At 43.8% G+C, this 23,144-nt stretch overlaps 2 long non-coding RNA genes across 2 annotated transcripts; one reads left to right on the forward strand and one right to left on the reverse strand.

Annotated features, from left to right (window-relative positions):
• Nucleotides 1-15,098: 15,098 nt before the first annotated feature.
• Nucleotides 15,099-22,158, reverse strand: LOC135254650 (uncharacterized). Its single transcript, XR_010329943.1, has 3 exons — nucleotides 21,904-22,158; nucleotides 21,473-21,536; nucleotides 15,099-15,179 (listed from the first exon to the last, which is right to left on the reverse strand). It is a non-coding gene; the product is annotated as an uncharacterized LOC135254650 (long non-coding RNA).
• On the forward strand, nucleotides 15,107-22,694 carry LOC135254649 (uncharacterized). The gene is made up of 4 exons (XR_010329942.1): nucleotides 15,107-15,382; nucleotides 15,600-15,704; nucleotides 19,573-19,659; nucleotides 22,425-22,694. It is a non-coding gene; the product is annotated as an uncharacterized LOC135254649 (long non-coding RNA).
• The last annotated feature ends 450 nt before the right edge of the window (nucleotides 22,695-23,144 follow it).

A 23,144-nucleotide genomic window follows, 5' to 3' on the forward strand; every position in this document is an offset into this window, starting at 1 on the left:
GAAAAATGTCATATGCATCATTTTTTTCTGGATTGTGCTTTTTAGAAAAATAACTTCAAGAAGGAAGAGCACATATCAACCAAACCGACTAGCTTTCATAGTAGAGCTGAGCCTAATCTGCCTTTATGGTACCTATTTTTGGAGGTGCGCGCATATAAATAAAATAAATAAATACATAAATAAATAAATAAATGTGCAGGCATTGGGCGTGAAGTAATCCCAAACTGAAAACGTAGTGTACGAACCCCCCCCCCCCCCCTCCAAAAAAGTGCATGTTGTCATATTCCCTGTCGCTAACTAGCAGTTAGCGAGTCAAACCGAGCTAGGACTCGCCAGCTGAACAGGATGCCGGCGTAGGCTGTGCGTTGCGAACCCGAACGTCGGCTCCACCTTCTCGCCGCCGAAAGTCTGGCCGGTATCTGGCTCCCCTCGGGATCTAATTGCAGACCGTGGCACCTTTCCACGGATTCCGCGCGCTTCGAAACCTGCACCCCCTTTTTTTTTTTTTTTTGCGGGCTATTGTGATTATTCCGGTCAGCGGCGTACGCACCATATGGGCTCCTGCCACAGACCAGATGAGAATGGTCCCCCCCACCCCGAGTGGGATTTTTCAAAGAAAAGCGCTTTCTGGCACAGGGAAGGACAATCAATCAGGCAACCTCGTTGCATGGATAAAGACCTCAAATTGTGCATTTAATTGCCGGTGGGGAGCGCTTTTGTGTGCACTTTTTTTCTCCGGTAGATGCAACCAGCAACAACAGCCTGAAAAAGATCGGCTTATTTTCCTGAAAAATATATAATTTCATGTTCTTTGGTTTAGACTAAAATTATGTCAAAGATATACATAATATAAATAAATAAATAAATAAATTAGATAACGTTATGGTCGCTTTGCTGTACTGTTGTGATCTACACTATGAACATTAACTCTTTTACCTGGAAATATCAGCCGTGGAAGTGTTTTGTCTCTGACAGTGCTCCTCATGAGATCAGCGGACCGTTCTCCACAGGAATTTTCTCTTTGATGCACATCAAGAGAAAAGGCTTGGAGAAGCAACCTAATTACAGCCTTCGCCCGCCTGACTGACTGACTCAAATGGAAAGTTTGCGTCTCCACTTCATTGTGTCGCTGTGTCGTTTAGCAGTCATAGTTTCTTTTCATTTCCTTTACCTTTGCCGTCGCCGAATCGCTAAGTGTCGCTAATCGCTAACGCTACCTGTGCTATTCCACACCGTCTGTGACCAGGGGTCACCAAACAGTCATGAGGTGTTGGCTATTTATGACACTATAAGCCTTACACCATATTACAGTGTGCACGTCTGCCCCAGGTGGCTACTAGGCGTCTGGTGATTAGCTAAGGGGTGTTTACGTAGCAGTAACTCAAGGAACCCTATCCCAATTTCCCAAAGGGAATTCTCCCCACAGTCTACTGGTCACAGTAATCTAGAGTAACGAATAAATACAGGAGTCATAAAAAGCAACCAGATTTAATTCATTGATAACATAATATTAATGATGTAATGAATAGTAATAGTAGCTGGAAATAAAGTTATGAGTTCAGGCTGTAGTCGTAACCTTTCCTGGCTAAGACCCCCAGGTGTCTCTTGCTTGGCTTCTGAGACGGAAATTCAGTAATAAATTCAAGGGGTTTCGGAAGAAAAGAAGCAAATTACACTTTTTCGTTTTTTAAAGTACGGGAGTTCGTTGTTTCAGTTTGGCTCCGATCGGATCAGGAAACTGAGGGGCTACACTGCTGCCACCAGTAGAGTCACGTTTAACATTCTCTGCCCTTTCACGGGGTGTCTGTGGGGAACAGCCATTTACCTCATCAGGTTTTCGGCGCGGGCGGCGACTTAAAAGTTCCGCGCTTCGCGTTTCCGCGGCCCGATATGTTATCGCCGCTCCAGGCCCATGAATAACTCGTCAGGATCATATTTTTAAGTCACGGGCAAGCTGTTGACACGGTGACGAGGCGCTGCTGACGACCGTGCGCACAAAAAAAAGAGAAGATAAAAAATCCATATGTCCTGCCGCTCAGTGACGATGAGTCATATTCGTTAAATACAAACAGAGGCGCGGCATTCGTTTCACAGGTTCACATTACTGCCCAGGCTTCAGCCAAGCAGGGGAACTAAAGCAGGGATGTCCTTACTATCTCCTGGTTATTATTCTCAGCGTCTGAAGCACAATGCTCTATTTAGCTCTATGGGGCTTCTGTGCCATGAACACAATCGGCAGCTGAATATCATATTCAGTGTGTGCTGTCCCTGTGAGCTGAGGAGATGGAATTTATTTTTATTTTAATTTTTAAGATGTTTTTCAACAATTCAATTCATCAACTGCAAATGACAAAAATAACATTACTGTATCTGATTTCCCAATATTAGTATTAGTATACCAATAGCTATATCAATTATAAGTATATATTATATATTAGTATGCATTAAATTAGTATATTATATACTATAAGGAATTAAATGACTTCAGTATAGCATGTCCACAGAGCCATATTGGGCGTTGGTGCTATGGGTGTATGGAGCATACTGTATGAATTTTTTTTTGTGAGTTTCGTTATTTGTATGGTTTTTTTTCATACAAAAAAATAAAAGAAAGGTGTTTTCTGAGTTTCCTCTGGGAACTGCCTAGGAATCTGTGTCACAAAGTCAGCCATGCACGAAATGCCATTTTTTTTTAACGCGCTGTCACAACCGGTAACGAGGACGGCCGGTGGCACGTCTGTTCTGAGCGATTTTCTCCGCGGGGGAGGTAATCTAATCCACCCTCCCTGCAGCATGGGGGCTCAGCCGTTTATGTTTTTCCCTCCCCTTCTATCCGTTTCTTGATTAATAATGACCACCGGTCCCTCACCGCCAAGTCCCCCCCCCCCATCCTTTCCTGTCCTGTCCCCGCTGTACCAACATAAGCCGATGCAGTAGACACAAACTGAAATAAAACCCTGCTCCATGCTTTGTGCAGTAATTGATTTTGATAGACAATGCACCGACGGCCGGGGACACACCGTGTACCGTGCGTTGCCGCTGCCAGCAAGAACGCTGGAACCACGGAGTTTATTTTTGTGTCAGCTTGTCTCAGAGGGAGAGAGAGAGAGAGAGAGACATTCCTTTGGGGAGTAGATAACGCCTCACAAAAGAGGCCCATGGCGTATGCGCGCAACGTTTAAAGAAAGAACACCGTGCGTGTATGAGAAAGAACGTAAGAAAGAACTGAAGAAAGAAAGACAGGAATATGCTGGAGCGAAGACGTGCGACCTGAAGTCTTGACCGAGCGGCCTCTGCGCCATTCTATAATTGATTGAGGTCACGTGACTCCCGACTTCCTGTCCTTCCCGATGACGTGCCCGGCATCGGGAGAGGCGCAGCTCGCGCCCGATCGATGCTAACGTGCTCCTATGGCCCGCGGCGCCTGAAACCGCCAGCTGCAGAGCCGCGGCCGCGGAGGCACGGCATCAGTTTCACCGGCACAACAACTCCACATTCCAAATTGGGAAAAAAAAATGGAGGGAAAATGGTCTTTTGTTTTTGCGGAACGCAATGCCGGTTCCCCCTCCCCCCCGACAGGAACGCTGAGAGAACGACGCGGCCTGGCGCTCGCGTGCGGCTCGGCTCGGCTCGTCGCAGACGCGGCCCGGCGAGATTCGTTTTCTGAGATGATGAATTCAGTCCAGGTGCGTAATTAGACGCCGGGGCAGGTGCGGCGCGCGCATACGAATGAGAGGGATGAATCACACCCCGCGCGCGGGATTAATGCATCTCGCTTCGTCTAAAGGGCACAGGAAATGAACATCTACTCACTGAGCGATGTCAGGGGTCAGACCAGTGCTTCGCTTATTTATTTATTTATTTATTTATTTATTTATTTTATTTGACGTTAATTCATCATTATAAATGATCAATAACTGCCACCCTGGCGTGTTGCTATATTTCACTGCAAGAAGCAGAAACCAGCAAGAGGCACTTAACCACTGCGAAAACTGTGGCGTTCAGCTCTTCAGCATCTCTTGTTTATTCACTGAAAGACATTCAACAAAGAAAGAAAAAGAGAAAAAAAGAAAAAACTGCAAAAGCTCCTTAAACCAACTAGCCTCAAGTGAATCTCTGTCATTAATTTTATTTAATTATTTATTTATTTGTCCATGCAGTGCCAAAAAAAAAAAAAAAAAAAAAAAATAGACTGGCGGGTATTGTTGTGAGCTCATTAGAACTCAGAAATTGGTTCTGGTTTCAAATAATGGGTAACCCTAGGGGAGCATATCCTCTAACAGCCCTGAAGCTTGGAGCAGCATGCTGTAGTGGGAGCTCGTTGCATTTCGGGGCGTAAACTGGGTCTGCTCCATTGTGCGACTGCATTAGGATTTAGCATGCTTTTCTGTACCATTCAAATCGCAATTTCAATAATGTTTTTTCTTTTTTTCTTCTTTCTGTCGCATGGCCCATGGCTTGCCATTTTGCTTCCATTCAAAACCCAGTGCAAAGTGAGAAATAGAGAAATAGAGAGATGGATTACAAAACTCTTCTGGAGAGTAATGTTAGAATTCTTTGTTTTTTCTCTCTTTTTTTAAATTTATTTATTTATTTGCACAGTGTATTGAAGGAAAATGTTAATAACATCATTTGGAAGGTTTTTCCAAAAACCAGAGTGGAAACTTGAGCTCTTGTGGAGTAAGAAAATGTGGGGGTTTACTTTCAGGGCCATTGTGTGATAATGACAGCTTTTCATGAACCAAGCCTAAGTGCTTTCTCAGTTTTGGTTGATAATTTTTTTTTTTTTTAATTAAATGTAATTCAAGTTCATCCTAGGATAAAATATTTAAATAGAGATGGATAGACCTACACAAAGGCAGACTGAGGGAGATGTTTTGGTTGAAATTTAAATGGAGATGATACGTACCTGACTCATCCATTCACCTGGCTTGTGTACCAGTTTCACTGTGGAGCAGACACTGACTGGTCCAGATGCATGCAGTCTACTTCTCATATTTCTCTAAACCAGTTTTCTAATCACCTTCAAATGACTTCCATGCAAATTAGGAAAACCTTTCTCTCATTTACAAATGCAGCTACCATTGACCACCATACATGTTTTCCCCTCTACTAAACATTCCCCAGGGAGTTATCAGATTTGTTTTTGGAAAAAGGTTCCCAACTCAGGTAACCTGCCATGAGATTTACACTTGATTTGGTCAAATTCCCATTTGAGTTTGTACTTAATCGTACAGTATTTTTTTTTTATTTTTTATCGCTTGCTAATTTAACATATTCCCCATTATTATTTTCTGTCTTGCAGTGTTCTCCCTCTCTTTCCTGTATGCAAAACAAAATGCTTTCACCGGCAGACTCATCTCTCCACATTACATCTCTGTGCTGTGCGGTTAATGGGATTCTGCTTGTATTTTTTTTTTATATGGGTCTCTTTGACCATTGTGATGTGCAGGGATTCCTTGAACTTGAGTCCCAGGCCTCTCCAGAAGAGGTTATTATTATTCCATTCAAGACACCCCCACTTGAGTGTTTTGAATGATGAAAATAACTTGATAGAAGTGCACCACTTAGAGGCCCTTCAACCGACCCCCCCCTCCCCCACACCCCCTTATATGCTCGTAACACAAGGTCATGTTCAACACCGGGTGAGAGTTTCTCGTACGAAGGTACTGCTGACGGCGGCAGGTTTTTCATTGGAAATATTGACCTTGGACTCTTTTAATTACGCGGACAATAATTACCCTGGTTATTAATTTGCGATGGTCATACATCGCCAGAGACACACGAGGAGAAGCGGCATTTCAGTAAACGCCTGATTGGCTAAAAAAACCCCCATGTATTGCAGTCTTCCTCCACAGAGGGATGCTATAAAACATGGTGTTTATTTAAGGTGTGAAACTGGCTTTCAAAGGTCACTTTTACCTTCCAATGAGGAAAAACCACAAAAGAAATTACAGTATGCATTTTTTCAACAGCAACCTTGCATGGCAAATCTGCGGGTTAAGCAGAGAAAATCCTCTATGTACAGAAATGGGAAGCTCAGCCTAAAGGTCTGCCTATGAGGTGCATTTCAGTCCATCATCAGCTGTGGGTGAGAACCTTTACGAAGTCCTGTGGTAAAGCTTACATCACAAAAACCTCATACATGTCCTTTTTGTCATGTTACAAAAACGGCTACAGATTCAGTGCAATCTTTTTTTCTTCTATTTTTCAGTATGTTCTGGTCATGCAGTAATTCAGGAATTTGATGAGTGCAGCAATCGCCTAAAGCAACTCCCCGAATGTTTTTCAAGAGACAAACAAACACTTGAATCTATTTGTACGTAAAATTTGAAGGTAAATGTTTAAATCCAGGCCATAGCCTGGCTCTCTCTGGCAGCACGTCAGCAAGGTATTACTGGCAGACAGAGATGTCCGTTTCATCTAAGACACTGTTGCCCGCTTGAAGACAAGAACAATTGTTACACTTCTATTCTTGCGGCCGTTGTTCATTTTCATAACCTTACTTGCCAATCCTGCTAAACCTCAATGTGCACACCGCTCAGGTTTGTGTTCCTTTATAGCAGAGGACAGGTTCTTTCACACTCAGTTTTTTAAATCACTGTGGCAGGGCTCGGTTTGCGGGAGCGGTTCAGAGCAATCGGAGGACCACGCCTATAGGCACACGCACCTAGAGAGCGCACTTTAAATACCTGGACTAATTAGTAATGCACTCCAGGTGCGTATGCTTACGTAACCGGTAAGCGTGGTCCTTCGATTGCCCTGAACCTCTCCCACAGACTGAGCCCTGCCACAATCACGTTTTTGAAACATTTTTCCTTGTTTCAATTCTAAATACCCGATCACAACTGTGAGCACATCCCCGTCGCTGAAATACCCAAATATCAATTTGATGAGGGTGCCGACAGGACATATGTACGGTGAATGGTAAATATAGCGCATTTTCCAGCAACAACTGCACAAAGCGCTTTACAATGAATGGCTCTCATTCACAGACACACACACACACACACACACACACACACTCCAATGGCGACCAAGTTAGCCATGCAAGGCGCAAACAAGCTTGTTGGGAGCAATGTGGGGTTAGGCCCCCAGCAGGACACTATGACACACTTCGACACACTCAGTTCAGGTCAGACGACCGCTCTACCTCCTGAGTTAGTGTGCTATTCACTACCACCACAGACAACTGATTAATTAAGCAGAGGACTGACAGTCACTGTGCTGAGAAGCAGTGCTTTACCCAGATGTACCACCTGAGAGCTCTACCCGTTTTGCTGCCGTTTCCGAGTAAGCGCAGGAACATAAAGTTTTCCTGAAACTTGTCATTCTCTTGGACATCTGCTAGACCAGACAAGCTTCGTGATGAAAAAATGTCCCACCTGAATGAATTTCAGGTAAAAAAAAAGAGACAGAATATCACTTTCCATTTACCTTCTCTTTGTGCCTGCGATTGGCAGGACCACGTGCATAATGAAATGCTGTTATATCACTCGAGAGGCTCGGGCTTGAAGGCACTATCTGTGCCTCAAAGATGCCAGGATGACAGGGTGGCAGTCAAAAAATCAAATAACTTTTTGGGAAAAAGCTAGACATTAATCTTGCTTTATGGGTTGCTGTACTTTAAAAAAAAATTACAGTCAGTGTCGATAAGGATAAAGACGGTGACACAAATCTGTAGGAAGTGACATTAAAAAAAAAAGTTGGATATTGACTTCGCCAGAAAGGATCCCAGGAACACCAGAGCTTTATCTTTTTTTTAATTTCTTTTTATTTTTTTGATTATGACTGTAATTTTCAGTTCAGGAAAGGAACAGGGAAGGGTAGTATTAGACTGTGGGGGGGGAGGGGGGGGGCAGAGGCAGGGTTTATGGGTAATTGTGAAACAGTAATTGTGTGCTTAATGCAGTTCGACTCACCACTCAAGAGGCCCCCCTTCAGGCAGGCACATGCTTCAGAGGTGGGCCGGTAATAGCCCTATTTTCACGGACCTCACTACTGGAAGCTGTGAACTGCTCACTCAGCCCCCCCCCCCCCACCCCTCAACCCGCTGGGGGGCATTGAGAGTGCAGAAAGACAGGGTTTGGGGCAGAGGGCCTCCTGTGCTAAGGTGACGGTTTCAAATGTCCGCATAACACGTTTCATCTGTTTCTCTTTGTCTACAAATATGGAACACCGCTGTCACTTTTTAAGAAAAATCCCAGTGGAATGTCCATTCCTCTGTTGTGCTGCCAGCTGACGACACTCCCTGAGTCTGTGGCCTGCAGCTCAACCTGCGCCCTCATTGCCTTATAGAGTACACTTAGGGCCTGATTAACTTTTTATCATATGCAAAACATTTCAGCACACGCAAAACTAGTAACACGACCGATGATTGGTGCAAAACAAATACCAGGACCAATCACTGGTCATGTTATTGGTTTTGTGCATGCGGAAAGGCTTTGCACACGCTAAAGGTCTTAGTAAATCAGGCCCTTAACGTGAAGCTGATGAAGGTGGACAGAAGCCAGCTGATTGACTGGAGAAGGCTCTCTCAAACATTTTAGGGAGGGTGGCGACGGGGGGCGGGGTCACAGTACATACTGTATCTCAGGTCTGGGTACATGTTCTTACATGCTACAGTCTTTTTAACCTTCAGGACCTCCCCTCTCTGGGTGATCCTACAGCCAGTTCACCCTGCGGGACTCCTGGCCATAGTGAGGGTGAACATCTCAGCAGGGGCTGCTAAGGAAGCACCGTGTTATGTTCTTGTTGAAGGCCCTTTGCCGCTGTTGCTCCTGAGAGAGAAAGTGCGGCTGTATTTATGGAGTAGGACATATGCCATACATGCTCCCTAAGAAAAAATCCTGGGGCTGCTCTCCTTGCTTGAATCGTGCTGATCCTGGGGTTGCTCTCCTCACCTGAATCATGGCATTTTCCAAACTAATGAGCAGTAAAGCGAAGGGAGGTGGGAGATTGTGTGTTTTCAAGGGCAAAGGCCTCTCTATTGACATTGAACTTATGGAAGGTGGATTATGTCTTATTGACTGATTCTGCTCAGGCAACATGCTTGGGAAGGCGGGGGGAGGGCGGGGGGCTGGGGGTCTTAATCACTCTGAACGGCAGGTTTTTAATCACAGAAGATGTTAACGGGGCTTCTCTGTCCATCTGTGGTGCTAAAGCTACTATCGCAAACTCATTATTCTCTAGCACTCTCTGTGTAGCAATGACACGCTAAAGATTTACCGAAGCTATTTCCTCCCTTCTTCTGGGCCTCGGGCAAGATATTTAGCTAGTGTTTGTGTGTGTGTGTGTGTGTGTGTGTGTGCGCACACGTGTGTGTGTGTTTGTGTGTGGGGGGAAACTGGGTACGTTGTCCCCGGCCTTGGAGGAAAGGGGAGGGGGTCCCAGTGGTCTGTGAATTTGTGGCAAATATTATTGTCTTGGGCCCGGGAATAATATAATATCATTTTGTCCCGAGCTCAGGAATTTCTCTCGACCATCCTGCTGTTGTGTTTCACATTTTCTGTTTGCTACCTGTTTATATACTGCTTGCGATACCAGAAAATCTGATTTTTTTGTTATTGTTTTTCTTTTGGAGGGGGGGGGGGGGGGGTGGGTGTTATGTGGGCATGTGACAGCCGCGGAAATAGAAATGTAATATAGCGTGCGAGCAGCTCTCCATCATTGCCCTCGGCGGGCACAACTCTCAGGCTTTAATAGAGGTGTATGTGACAGACCTGGGCGTGGACTCCACCGGCTGGAACACCCCTCTCCGTTAGTTCCCCAACTGCCAAGCCACACTCTGTCACTGTCGGCCTGTGACTGGCATTAATCACTGGAAAGTGGGGCTGAGTTGGATTCTGTCTGCTCTACACGGAAGTACACAGTACACTGCCTCCCGCCTTTGACTTTCTTAGCATCGCTGGCATTGGAACCTTGGCTAGTTTTCATATTTTCAACGAATAACTCAGGGCACCGGGGTTTCTATGGTGACATTTCTGTAATTATCGGATTCGTTCTAAATGACTGGAGTAGGTACAGTGCTATAATTATGAGCTCTTTCATGCTTTTAAATTTGCTTCTTCTAAAGCCTAGGACTGCAATCGCCTGTTCCTTTTATTTTGTGAAAAGGCTGAGTGTTTTGTGTTATTTTGCAAAAAGTAATACTGGTTGGGTATTATTGTCAAAAATGGACAGAGGGGTCAAAATCAATGGTAGGATGTGATTTTATTATTATTATTTTTTGTGGTTATGTAGTCATAATAGTGTTGGTCTTAAATATTGTTGTTCTTGTTTATTTGGATGTTATGCCAGTGACAGCTTTAGAAATACTTTTCTGTGCATGATCATGCCATTAAAGCACGTTTCAATGTATTAACGCGGTGCAGAAAATGAATGAGAGGACATGAAATTATACATTAACATTTTTTTTCATGTATAATTCAGCTTCTTGCAATTTTTTTTCCCATCCTGCCTAATTTCAAGCAGAATGGAGCATTTGCTCAATGAGTAAAAATCCATGGAATCCTTGAAGTCCATGGGAGACCCCTCCCCTTGACCCCCCCCCCCCCCCCCCCCCCCCCCACACACACACACACACACCCCACCCCTGCCATCTCCCATAAGATCAAACTGTCCACATTTCCTTCTTCTTCCACAGCTTCCCTTCTGTGTCTTTGCACATACAGTACTTCAAAGTACTGTATCAATGCTAACTCTATTTTTCATTTTGTAATTTTCTGAGTAGCATGGACACTTTCATCCTTTAGCTTCATAAATTGAGCAAAAAAAAAGAAAGATAAGAAAAGAAAATCTGTGAAGAATTTATTATTCAATATTTTATTCAGTATTTAAATGAAAAACACTGCAGCCGCCTGGCTCCCCATTTTCACCTGATAAAATATCACACATTTCCGCGTTCTTTTTATCTATTCGCTGCTGCTGAATGAAATCTGATTTTCAACAAAAAAATAAAGACCGTCATCGCACAAATTACAATTATGCAATATCCCAAGCTAGAATTTTGATCACACGGCGCATGTCTATGTTTAAACACACTGTGAACATGGGAGCTGTACTGTGCAAGCCAAACACAACCCGATACATCCCCAGCTGGCTGCCTGCTGTATAAGCTTCACATTGCATGAATGTACTCCTTCTTATAGATGATGCAATGACCTGCAATGCCATTCTGCAGGTTTAGGGCAAATGGAAGAACATTATCTCAGTTTTTTTTTTTTCCTCGGCTGTGTGATGCAAACAAACAACAAATACGCAACCAAGCTAACTAACTGATTGACTTCTTTCATGCCGGCGATCGTTGTGCCCATTACCTGTAAGTAGTTTCGATTGACTCCCCGGTAGAACTTTGCATTTGCAGTCTGTCTGTAACTACAGTACTCTTTAATGGGAAGCAGGGGTTTAATGAAAGGGGGGAGGGGCCTACAGTCTCTATGTTTGTATTTGTTTACACTTTTCCACCATTATGTGCGGAGTACCAGCTTGGCAGCCTTGGCCCGGTCTGTGCTAACAAGTGCTTGGCAAACACTTACCGAGCTCTTTAGTCCTAGCTGTTCAGTTCACAAGTGTTCGCTTCGTGTTGATTGGCATGTTTACGTGATTGTCTGCATTAAGTTTTCTGAGCAGTTATATAAACGTTTAAGAGGCCTAAAAAAAAAAAATTCTCAGTGTGCTTGCGGTCCTGTTCTCCGGTTCTTTGCCCAAGTGCTCTCTACAATTTTTACACGTTAATACCTTTCCCTCTGTGACCATGGCAATATGGACTTCATGTGCCATACTGCTATTGCTGAGAAAGACTGAGGGGGCTCCTGAGTGGATGACAGTTGGTAAGGACGCTCACCAGCAGTTCAGACCAGGCTCTGCGGCTCGAGGATCCTGGCCATCAGCCAACCGTCGGCCTTGTTCCGCCAGCAGAACCCAAAGCGGATTGCCATGCTTGCCTGACTGATGGTGGCGTGTGCACAGACATCTTCGTTGCGAATCTGTACAAAATATGATGCACGGGGGGAAAAAAAATTGGCCATTGTTTCAATATACTGGACAGCAGATTTCCCTGTACATAGCTCCCAATGATTTTAAAAACCAAAATTCATTTCTACAGTTCTGTTCCTAAAACCTACCAAATCTACAGCAAGACAGGCAATTTTAACCATAATCAAAAAGCGATCACCATTTGAAGCATCATTTCGGTTTTGTTCAACTTGGACCTATTTTTCCGAACTATTTCCACCACGCTGATCGGTAATGATAATAATTTTGTCCCATCTTTCTTTGTCACTCGCTCCACTCTGCTTTGCACTGCAGTCAAATGATGTCATGCAGAGACATGAAATGAGACTTAAAATGTGGTTCCGCCCCCCCCCCCCCCCCAAATAAAAGCTTGATTTATGTCTAGAAATGTATTCAATGGATGACTGTCAGCAGTTATTGCTCCGACTTTAATTTCCTATACTTATGCTTTTTTGCGCTGTAGAAACACTTCCTTACTTGCACTGTGGCAGGCTGCTGAGTTTGTAGAGTTGTTCACTACAGTAAATTTCCTCGGGAGCACATTGTATTCTTCTCGGCTCGCCGTAGTGAGAACATTGAGAACAATGTATGCTTCCGGTAAAAACAAAAAAAAAGAAAATTAGTCTGTCAGCTGAAACACAGAATGCCTGGTAATGGACTGCTGGAAAATTACATAAATAAATGTCCCGTTCAAGCTATGCAGTGGTTATTTTGAGAGAGGTTATTTTATGGCCATTTCAAAGCTCATTTACACAGTCCCGTTAGACTGCAATGCAAAGCAGCGTGGCGCAGTTTTCGGGAAGACCAAAAGCTTGACAAAGAAAGATGTGACAAAATTATTATCATTACTGATCAGCACTTTGGAAAATAGTTCAGAAAACAGCTCCAGAACCTGAAAGATTGAGAGCATTCTGTCGGTTAGATTTGCAGCTAGGTTTGGCAGTTTTTTTAATATCTCAATCAGTTTTTTTTTGTTGCTGAGGTCACTAAGGCCAGCTTAGTTGGTTTTAATTGTTTATTCAAGACTGACGGACAGCAATGCAGTAACTCTCAAAAAGTTTTACGGCAGATTTTTCCCCGACAAGAGCATCTGATGAAGCGGCTAAATTTGCCATCTGTAAATCCAGAACAGTACAATCTTTCTTCATTAGGGCATTTGCCAGAGAAAGCTCAATAGGCTTAAATTGGCCTTAAGTTGCTTGATTGGCAGGGTGTTGATACAGCACCGATCTCAAAACTAGAGCAGGTAGATGACACAGGGACGCTGGGATGCAAGGTTTCGAACTAAGAGTATCCCATGGGTGTGGCTTCTCTACACACCAGGAAAGGCCAGAAAATCTCCCCCCCCCCACGCCCCCCAGGTCAGTCCTCCATCACCAGAGAGCGCATTCAGCTGGATAAGTGTCTCAAGAAACATACGATTCTCTTTCAGTCTCCTTCTCAGCAGGAGGGAAGCACTTCCTCCTTCACAGAGAAGTGGATACCTTTTTGCCCCATGAGCGGAGTGGATTAGAGCTCAGCCATTTTAGCTACAGTCAGAGGATTTTGTTTAACGTGTCACCCTGCCTGGCTAGCAGCTCAGCTTTCATTAAACAGCGGTGTCCAAACATACAGTCCAGCCATGCTGTGTGTGTGTGTGTGTGAGAGAGAGAGACAGAGAGAGAGAGAGTAAGGGGAGAAAGAGAGAGAAAGACAGAGAGAGAGAGAGAGAGAGAGAGAGAGCATGGTATTATCTCTCTACAGGCAACGCATTCATATTAGTAATATTTCAGCCAGCAGAAAATCCACTTTCTGTGCACAATAGGTGTTACTGAATGTGCTGTTCTTCTGCAAATCAAGAGCCTGCAACACATTTTCTTTTTCAGCATGAATACAAGAACATTATTCTCAGAGTTTAGTCCAAATTTTGATGAATCTTTATTAATCATGAAAACAACAGGTGAACAGTTAAACTTGCAGAGACTTAGTATAGACCCTGGACCATGTCATCAGATTTTTTTTATATTTAGTATTTTTCTGACAAATTTGGTGCCTCTTATTGCATTTGTATCATGGATCAGAGTCAGGTTGTTTCTATAAAACTCTTTAGCCTTCTAAATTACAACAGAAGTCTTCAGAAGGAACTAAAACGTTAAATGCAAGTTGATAATGGACGAAGCACTTTACCGTTGCATTAAGAACACAAGGTTCTGATCTGGTGATGTCATAATGCAGCTCTTATATCTAATTCAAATCATCTTACTGTGCTCCCAATGACTTTGTCAGCAGACGGTATGCTGACATAGGGAAAAATTTTGAGCTACTCCCTTACTAACGAGAACTGCAACTAAATGTCAACTTCCCAGAGTCTTATTTTGTGTTGTAGTGGTGAGTTTACAGCCTGGTAAGATACAGTCAGCCCACAAATTGCAAAATAAATAAATACATTTGGGTTTTACTTACGGCAGAAGCATCAAGGCTTTGTCCAAAGCTATTGCAATGTTTGATCTGACCATTGCCCTCATCCTCCATACATCCACCATCTCCTGACATACTCTGCAGTAACTTTATAGACAATGAACTGTGTCCTCAATCACAGACTACTGTAGATACAGTATATAAATCAGTTCTCACTTTGTATTCAATGCGTTAAAATCTATGAACATAAATCTGTCATGACTCAATCCTTACAGCATGACTCATAGACGGGATGTCGTCAAACTTTTACTACGTGTTAAAAAAAAAAAAACCCAATAAAATTAATTCTGAACAGTTGTTCTTGCAGTATACTGAACAGTGTGCACTTTGACCGGGTGAATTTATCAGGGGGATTTCCGGAGATTATCCAAGTAAATCCTAAAATCAGCTTCAAAGACGAAACTCATTGTCGCAGTAGACCTTACAGGGGACCTGGTGTTTTTGTGCGGTCCAAGCGTCTGCAATTACACAGTGTGTGATAAATTCGAGAGTCCTCAATTACAAACGTAATTAAATGTGGAAAAACCGCAAACAGAAGAGTCGGCAATCAGCACAGCGGCAGCGTACTCTTTCTCCCGTGCTTGAGGAAGCGCACACTGAGCGCTAGGCTCCGCCTCCTCTCTCTCTTCTGGACTTTGAGTGACGTGGGCAGGCAGCTCCAGCCTCCATTTCCCATGAGCAGTCTGGAGGAGCAGCAGGACTCCCATCTCAGGCAAACAGGAAATGGGAGCTAAATTACTCAGGAAGTTTCAGTTGGTCATCAGAGGCCTCTGCACTGTCAGATTTTGGAGTTTTATGGTTAAAGAAACATCTATTCAGTGCACCGTGTCTCTCCGGTTCCTCTGAATATCGTTTTCTTGTATCCGAGTATCCAGCATCCAAGTGTGGTAGGATCTGATGAGGATCTGATGTGAGTACGTTTGTAATCTATCCGTGTTATTTACCCTAATCGCCTGATTAAATTTAATCACCTTAAAGCCAATTGAATGAAACATAATGAACATTAAAAGACCTCCATGCTCCATACTTTTTGTCATGTGAATGCTGTTCCTGCGATGAGTGAGCCTGTTTGTTTGAACCTGTTTGTTTGTTTGTTTGGATTGAAATTCCTATTTTAAAAATGGAAGACACAATCAGAGGAGCCCTGACAATATTGACGATAAACTGGCCAGCGTCCGCCGTGTCCTCATCGCGATGACACCAGACGAAAGGAAAAAAGGAAGAAAAAAAAGGTACTCCAAATATTGGCTTTGAGGGTTGGCTTGAGTTTTAGATCAATTGCTGCTCTTAATCTCTGTGTCACACATGTACTCTGATGAGGGATTATATTGTAGAAGCATAGAGCTGCAGTCAAAGGAAAGACAAAAAAAAAAAAAGAGACGGATTTGATTTTAAGTGATTCGGCCATTTTAACATGCCCGCGGTTCTTTTGTCAAATGGCCATTTGTCGGGCCATTAAACACAATCTAGGACCCTCCTGAGGGGACATTAATGTGGTTTCTCTTTAATGCCATTTCAAAATCTCACCATTGTCTCAGAACACAGTAATTAATCGGCTTTATCCAGTACGAGTACGCCAGTGCCTTTTGTCATGGCAGCACTAATTAGCCTTTAGGCCCCTGATATGCAATTTCGCTTATAACAGATAAAAAACGAATTGCATTGTGCGCGGTGCGTATTTGCGACGGCTTCCGCGTAGAAATGGGCTGCTCTCGGCCCTTGAACCGGGAATGAGGAATTAAGTGTTTTTTTAAAAAGAAAAAGAGTGTTCTTTGAACGAACGAGACCCCAACAGCGCCGGTCCCTGAGGGTCGCAGTCCAGCAGGTTTCGCCCGGTTCTCCGTGACTGAGTAACAGCCTTCGGGAAACTCGAGAAGAGAGCTAAAATTGGATCAATTAAAATGGCGGCAGGTTCAGTCCGAGGTCCTTAAGTGCCGGGGCGGAGAGAAGAAAACTTTGGCATTGTGCAGTACTTCCAACCTGTCCCCGTGGAACGCGTTTGAGGCCCCCACCCCCCACCCGCCGCCCATTTCAACCATGAAGAGCAGCCAGGAGGGGGGGGGGGGTGGCTGTTTCCTTGACCTCATCTTTTACCAGACTCTCAGACGTCTGACTGTCAAAGAGGGCAAGTGAGAGACAGGTGGCAGTATGTGACCCAGAACTCACCCCGCCACCCCTCCCCACCCCTCACTCCAAGGGCGCCGGGTTTGCTTGGTAGTGGTGGGGAGGCAGGAGGGCTTGGAGTGGGGTGGGGGAGGGGGGCAGCGGGGTGGAGGGGGGGAATGTGGGACAGAGTGCTGGTACGATACAGGCCAGGCCTTTTCCCAGACTCAGCATAAACAATGGTATCAGAACCCACTCTGGCACCCGGGATGATACGCAGTGTCGTCAGGGGCGACGGCGTCCCCCACTGACTCTCAGTTAATGACTTAGCGGGAGCTGCCCACGCGGGAGCCATCGAAAAAACCCGCCCGTCGTCCGTCACTGATGTCTGTGCAGGAAAGGTCATCATGGACCGGCTCCAGAGGATAACAATTCCACCACGTCACTGCTGGATCGGTCGGGGGGGGGGGAGGGGGGGGTCAGTCGGGGGGGTTGGATTTTTCACGTAAAGTGGCACCTTACCATAATTAAGTTTCCTACACTCACCGCAGCCTTATCTTTTTCATTTCCTCCCTCGCGGCTGATAGACATTACAGAATGTCTTTTTGTCAGATTGTGTTTTTTGAATGACAGCTGAACAAAGTTTTGCCATTCACACCACTTATGAGCAAGATTTATAAGTGAATCGCTTCATTATTTCCAAGGGTCAAAAGCGTAAAACCATGACAGACTTTGAAATGTTTTTTTTTTATGTAATTGAATATTTTATTCATTCAGCGTTAACAGCTTACGTCCTGCCACAGCTGCTGTTGAGTCCAGTGGACTGTGGCCTTTAAGCCATTATCAAAATCGCCAAGGCCCCTGCCACTGCACGGCCTTTCCCTCTGTCTCATTTTCTCTTTGCCTCTCTGTCAACGTCTTTCTCTTTTGCTGTCCACCCCTCTGTCTTTGTTTGCTCGAGCCGGCCAGCCTCTTGTGCTGGATGTATCATTTTCTTAAGTGGAACAAATTTCACAGGATATTCTAGGGAGGCCTGATCAAATTGGATGGGATTAGAAAAGGGGGCTGGATATAATGGTCAGGCTGATGGGATTCAGCAAAGCGATGCAGCCCAACAGGAGCGCGGCACTCTGGGTAATGGACTCCTGCTGAGAGGTAGGGGGGTTTCTCTCAAATGTTCAATATCTTTATGTCATGCCTTGAATGGCAATATTTATGGTTGGGGAAAGAAACCAACTGTATCGAATGTGTACCAAATGTATTCGAAAGTGTTCTAAATCTATAAAATGTGTATCCAATGTATACACCAAATAATTTTCTTCACTCACATTCACAGTGTCTTTATCATGCAATTATATCCAGCCCAGGATTAAATTTATGAATCATCTTGTCAAGATCCCTCAGCACTATGAGGCAGCTATAGCTGGTACAGGGGAGCCTTCAGGCTCCAGTGTCATGTGAGAGCTGATTCCGGAAGCTCGTTTGCATTTATTCATATTGCAGAAGACGATTTCATCCAACGAGACCCTTTAACTACGAAAACATTGAAACAAAACGACCACAAGAAGTTTAAAAAACGTGGAGTGGAACCACGGGCTGTGAAATGGGCACAGGCGGTCACACTACTGATATTTTGTGTAAAAACCTGATCAGGCCCAACTGCTGCAACATGTCCCAAGGCAATGAGGAACTGCCACAGCATCTCAGAGGAGGGGGTGGGGGGGGGGCTGGTAGAACCCCCCCTGTACCGTGAGCCACAGGGCGGGGTGTCTGGGGGCCCGGGGGGGGGGGGGTGAGCATAATGACAGGAAGGTATGCAGCACAGCCGAGACTCCCTGTCAGCCCAGCGTATAATAATCCCACCCCAGTCCTACCTCTTCAGCAACTCCCAAAAGCCCGTCGCACCTGCAGCGTGTCCCCAACACTCCCTCGCAGACACCGTGACAGCTGCAACCCCCGAAACGCATGCACCCCACCAGGGAAGCGGGACAGCCAATCAGCTAGCTCGTAATTGGATGGGGGAGGGGAAGGAGGGAGGGGGGCTGCTCTGTCAAACCAGGCTTGGCTGTGGAGCCCAAGCTTTCCGAGGCAGAGCTTCAGGGAAAGTGTGCCGCACCTAGATTTTTCTATCATTTCACAATTTATATAATTACTTATCCACCAGTAATGAGAGCCTATGAGATTAAATGATTAAATCTTTGTCCTAATGGGGATATTGTAACGGATATTGTGCGTGTGATAATTCATGTTCAAGTGGGAAGAAAAAGGACCTGCTCGATTTTGCGATTGGGAAGAACTTTTTTGATTTTTGGATTTTTCCAAGTGTAATTGCGCTTGTAGAATGGGGTCATGTCAAAGGGAGACGTTTCAAAAAAAAAAGGTAGTCAAGAGCACGTCAGCTGCTGCTAAATTCTACCATTTTATCACAGAATAATTCCGAGAGTAAACGTGCAAATGAATATATAATGAGCCTATCCTGGATGTGAGATGAGATGAGAAATATAGTTTGGTGAATGGCCGGTTGTACCCATGGCTTTAGTTACCATGGGGAATAAGTTCTCACCTGCTCAGCAACACAAATCACTGACTGGCAGAGTGCCCACTGGTCCCTGTCTTACAAACAGCAGCTCTGAAATTGATGTTTGTGCACATATACTCCTTTTTTGGAGGGGGGGTGGGTGGGGGTTGGGGGGGGGGGGATAATCCACTCCACTGCCTTAAGCCACATCAGGCTTGGGCTTTCATGAACAGATCCAAACAGGGTTTTTCCGATTGGGGAGGATAAAGCGATGTGCACTGACGCGTGAACTGTAATAGCAAAATGGCAGCAAATGGAACTCAGAGTCTATTTGCTGAGTGAGGAACCTCAGCACCGGGCTCATGGGTGAATTTCCGGAGCGGTGACTTAATATTGAAATATTTGACTGTGTATGAAAATATGTTATTTGATTGATTGTACATTTTTGATTTTTTTAAATTTATTTATTTTTTTTACAGGATCTGGAAACCACAGTGACCATCATTGTATTTCACGTTTATTAACACTAAATAACCATTGGCAACTTATTTTAATTAATTTTACGGGTAAGTAGTATTTATTTTTACTTATGTTTTACTAAAACAGCTTTCATGCTATTAAGGCTGTATTGAGTATTTTCACAAGCCCCATAGTTTTGTGTTACCTTCTCCTATCTGTCATTTAAAACTGTAAGCTGATTGATCACAAGCCCAAGTTCCTCCTCCTCCACACACTACACTGCAATCCATTCAAACATGCAACACACTGATCAGCTTGAGATACCGGGCCACTATGAATCGTTATGGCCCTGAAATCAACGCTGCCACTAACGAGCGCTCGTTAGTAAATGCCACCCTTGATTAAACGCCTCGTTAGCACCAATGATGGCAGTGGTCAGCTTGGAAAGAGCATGGGCTCTGGACCAATAACTTGTCACCCCATGTTTGGGTGAACATTCGGTTAATTTCATTGCAGGCATCCATTATATTTAGTCACTAACATACTGTAGCTTATGTTTGCTGGAATTGCCATTCAAACAGCACAATATTTCTACTAGATCATCTCAGTAAAGCTATGTCTTTAGCCAAGGACTGGAAACAGAAACCTCTTTATGATTACAATATTCATTGTTAGTATTAAGGTAGTATTTATCTCTGATGAGCAATATCTAATATATAAATTAATAAATAACATCCAACTGACTTCATACAACTAATCACTGTGGAGATGATTAAGTTTATAAGATTTTTAGAGAAAGGGTCAAAAATAGCACCAGAGAGATATGCTCTTCAATGCTGTATGCCAGTGTGAAATTTCTAATGTTTCTGCCAGTGTGGCTGAAAATGCCAACACTGGCAGCCCTGGCGTAGACTTCTGCGTGGGTATTATAACTAATTCTCTTCCTTGAGAATTATCAAATTTAAAAAATAAATGAATAAAACTCCCCAATTGGCACGTTACAGCTCTCCAGCACTGCAATGCAGATTCTCATTGCCTGAAATGTTCTACCTGTCCTCTACCCTTCCTACCACTAGCATAGGCAGTGCTGTATACTCTGTGGCACCACCACCTGCAGCACTCTCTCTAGTCACTGTTCATGTACAGTGAAGGGATACAATCTGTCCCTTGCATTTTTAAAAGGACATATCTTTCATACATCAATCAATCAGATGAATAATGTATTTAACGATCAATGCATTATTACATCCATTTAGTCTTTATAGTTAGCTAATCATTCATTCAAAAATTCTCCTTGATTTTTTTTCTTTTTTTTGCCTGATTCTTTGTGCTCATTCTAAATATACTTTAAGCAAATATTTGAGTGCAACAGGCCCTATCTCTGACGTTCCCTATCTGGCACAGGGCAAGGTCACAGTTCGGTTTCTGGGCAGCACCCTGGAGACAAGCGTCTGGATCTATCACTTGTAGAACTATGTCTATCTTATCTTTAGTTATGATTTACCAAGGTTGAGAGTTAGTCATTTGCATTTTAAGTGTCCCAGATTGTAATAAGGACAAGGAAATGGTTCTTTTCCAAGGAGTGGTTCTAAGAAATCATAAATTACAACAATGGTGTATGTTTAAGACCAGTGGTGACTTGGTGGGGTGCCAGACACACACTCACACACACAACCCACACACACACACACACAGACAGAAGCATACACATACGCACACGCACACACATGCACACACGCTGCACAGACACACCCCTACCCACCTTCAAAACTAAGCCTATAATTACAAAGGAAAGACAAAACAAAGCCGATATGGACTATATACAAAAACATTTACGGTGACAATATACATTTATTGTACAACCTTGGGGGCTCAGTGCAGGGCATGAATAAAACAATGAAAATTGTTTTTGTTGCTCACCGTTTCTGACAGTCGCAGACAGCACTGAACTTGCTAAGTCCAACCTCCAGAGCCGCAGGATGCACTGAGAGAACAGATTAAATGCCAAGCGCCGCCACAAATATTAAAAGAGACTGGGTAACATTTACACAACATAATACATGTTTTTATATGAAACAAGACTATACCACAGTAGCCTACTGATAACAGTCAGGTGCCAAAATTTACAGAAATGAGACAGAATGAGAAGAAATAGATGTTATTGATTAACGCTGACTTGAAATATTTGTATTTTGTATGCAATTTAAAAACAAATCTGTTTTAGATATTACAAATATATTTTTTAAAGCATTTTGTTAACAGATTGGACTGCCACTGTTTAAGACCCTGAAAATGGTAGAAAATGTGGTTTGAGAGATGATCCTGCATTAAGTGAGTGTCTTCCTGTGCACCTGAATAAAATGGTGGCGAGTGCTGTGTCTTGTGGGCCCGGTTGCGTGCTCTGTGCTGACTGGACCCCTGGGGTTTATTTCCAACACCTTCTATTCACAACACTCGGCATCCATTTGCACTACCACCTCATCCTGATGGCATAAATCCAATCTGTGCAGAGTCTCAGCTTTGAAGTCTCAAAAGAATGCAATCCACATCAGCTAACAAGCTAAAACGCAGTCACGGTTTAGTAGTGGTGAAGAGTCTCTCTCAGACCAAAACTGGTGTCCTCCTTATATCTAAGTAGATAATGTAATATTCATTTACTATCCAAATTGATAATACAAAGATAGGTATTGATCTATCTAGTATTGGTGTGGGAAATATTTTTATTTTTTTAGAATAGTTTTGGTGTACCCACATCTTAAGAGACAAGGTTCATCTGAACTGTTTCTTCACAACACTGAATGGCCATCTTTGCCCAATGTTAAGGCATTCCTTTTCTGACTTTCTGACAATCTTTTTTTTATTTCCCATTCAGAGTGCCGACCCGGCGATGTGAAAATCCTCATGCACGGGCACGGACCTTTATGACGTGTGGATCAGCTATTCCAGCACAGCGGAAAGATTGGATTGCCTGGATCTGGGGAAGAGGCGCAGTGTTTTAGGCCTGTGGCAGTGGCGGCTGCATTGTGATGAGGACCCACACACACACACACACACACACACATAGAAACTCATCGTTTTACAAAGGGCTGAAACACACTCTGAGGAGGAAGGGACTTTTTTATAATAAAACAGGCCAAAGCTGCACGGATGTACGTGGTGATCTTTGAATGACCTGGATGGGCTGTCTGAAGCACCGTGCTGCTTTCTGCCCGCCCAGAACAAAACAACAAAAGATAAGCTCAGTTTTTTTTTCCAGTGACACGGTCACTTTGACACAGACACAACGCAAAAAAGCTCCACCATAAACTCCACTGTCTTAAATCGCAACCTTGAATGCCCCAATCAAGCAACACAACAAAACTCCACGATAAAATGTTACATCGCAACCTTGCGTGAACCATTCGGATCCATTTTAAAACGTGAAGGCTCTCAGCTAATTCTAAAATAACATTACCAAACAAGTTTTTAAAATTCAGTTTTGACAAATTAATTTCCTTTGAGTAGCTACGCTTTTACTGTGAAAACCAGCAATATAGATGCGCATCGGTGCAAGGGAACTGTATATAATATATCTTATATACGCCTTACATAC

The sequence above is a fragment of the Anguilla rostrata genome, chromosome 5 (assembly GCF_018555375.3).
Source record: "Anguilla rostrata isolate EN2019 chromosome 5, ASM1855537v3, whole genome shotgun sequence".
Lineage (NCBI taxonomy): Eukaryota > Metazoa > Chordata > Actinopteri > Anguilliformes > Anguillidae > Anguilla > Anguilla rostrata.